Here is a 1,828-nt window from a genome sequence, read left to right on the forward strand (position 1 = left end):
CGGCGGCGAGGGGCATGGAGGGCGAGCGCGGGCCCGGGAGGCACGGGGCACGGGCCGACGGCGGCGGGCGACCGAGCCGGGAGGGCCTCCCGCGGGCTGCGGCGGAGGGAGGAGAGAGAGGGTGCGGGCGCGGGTGAGGTGGCGGCGTCTGGTTGGCTAGCGGCGGCGGCGGGATGTCGTGGCCTCCTCTGATTGGTCGGAGTGAGGTGGCCGGCAGACATGTCCGGCTCGGGCGGACGTGTCCGGCGGCGCGAGGATGAAAATGACTAGGGTTGCACCGTGAATTTCGGAGGGGGGGTGTTTATATAGGTAGAGGGAGCTAGGAGACTCCAAATGGAGCATGGTTTTCGGCCACGCGATCGTGATCGAACGACCGAGAGCATGGAGGGGAGTTAGATGGGTTTTGGGCCACTTAGAAGGGGTGTTGGGCTTCAAGACAAAAGGGGCTTTGCGGTTACCCGGTTAACCATTGGAGTATCAAACGACCTCCAAATGGCACGAAACTTAACAGGCGGTCTACCCGTGGTATACCAAGGCCACTTGGCAAACCTCGTGCCATTCCGAGAAAGTTTGACACCCGCTCACAACGAGAGACAAAAGGGGGACGCCGGAGGACATAGGAGCGCCGGATTGCGAAACGGACAATGGGGAAAATGCTCGGATGCATGAGACGAACACGTATGCAAAATGAAATGCACATGATGACATGATAAAATGCAACACACAAGCAAATGACATGGAAATGATGGCGAATAACTGACAAACACCTGGCGCATTGGATCCGGGGCGTTACACAAGCCTCGCCCATCCACACCGCAGAAAGGACGCCATGGAAATGCACGTTGTTTCACTGCTTCTGAAAAAAAACACCAGTGGCAGTTAGATCCAAGAGAGTCGGAGCTTTTAACCCTGGTGGGGGCGATGCGTACTGAAGGTGCCCGTGGGATGGACCGCAACAACAAGCGATGTCTACTGACGTTACCCAAATAAAATGAGGCAAAGAAGGGGCGTGTTGTTGGCGGTCTACAAATGGGGGAGGAGAGAGCTGCGGGGGTCGCTCAGAAGAACTGCTTCGGTTGCAGGGGAACGGTGGGCGGCTAGAGCAGGCGCTGGTGAAGGGGAGGGCAAAGGTTCAGGGGATAGAGGAGGAGTAGGGGCATGGCCGGCGGCGTTGCTGGAAGTGGCCAAAGCACGGTGGCACATACGAGGTCGCCGGAGTCTGCTTTCGATGGCCACCAACTCGGGGAGGAGGAGACCATGACCCATTCATTCCCATCTACAGGAAAAACAATTTATAAAAAAAGAAAAAGGAACTGCAGCGTCACGCCTGATGAACTCCAAGCCAAGCCTCGGCCGTTGACCTTGCCGTTGATGGCGGGGAAGCGGCGCATGGCCTGGGAGGGGGAAGGTAAGGAAGGGGTGGCATGGTGGCCATGGACGCCCCAGCCTGCGTCTAGCCATGGACAGAGAGGAGGACCCCGAGGCAGTGCGAGGGTCTGGGATTTTGGGCCATGGTCGGAGAGGAAGAAGCCCTGGCTCGATGCAGCGGGATGGGAGGGAGGAGGTGGAGGAACGGGGAGGAGAGAGCCGCCGGCGACCCCCGAGCTCACCTGGGCCCGCTAGGCGCATCCATCATCGGGAAGCTGCGGGAGGACGGCCATGGGGAGGATCCAGCAACCCCTTGACCATGTGGTTGGGAGGGACGGCGACGCGTGGATCCGACGCCGACCACGCATGGGAGGATGGCGATTGGCCGATTCGGTGGCTGGCCAACGCAGGAGTAGTTGAGCTGGGGAGGGAAGGTGGTTGGAGGTGGTGCGACGGCGGT

This window comes from Triticum dicoccoides, chromosome 3B (assembly GCF_002162155.2).
Source record: "Triticum dicoccoides isolate Atlit2015 ecotype Zavitan chromosome 3B, WEW_v2.0, whole genome shotgun sequence".
Classification (NCBI taxonomy): domain Eukaryota; kingdom Viridiplantae; phylum Streptophyta; class Magnoliopsida; order Poales; family Poaceae; genus Triticum; species Triticum dicoccoides.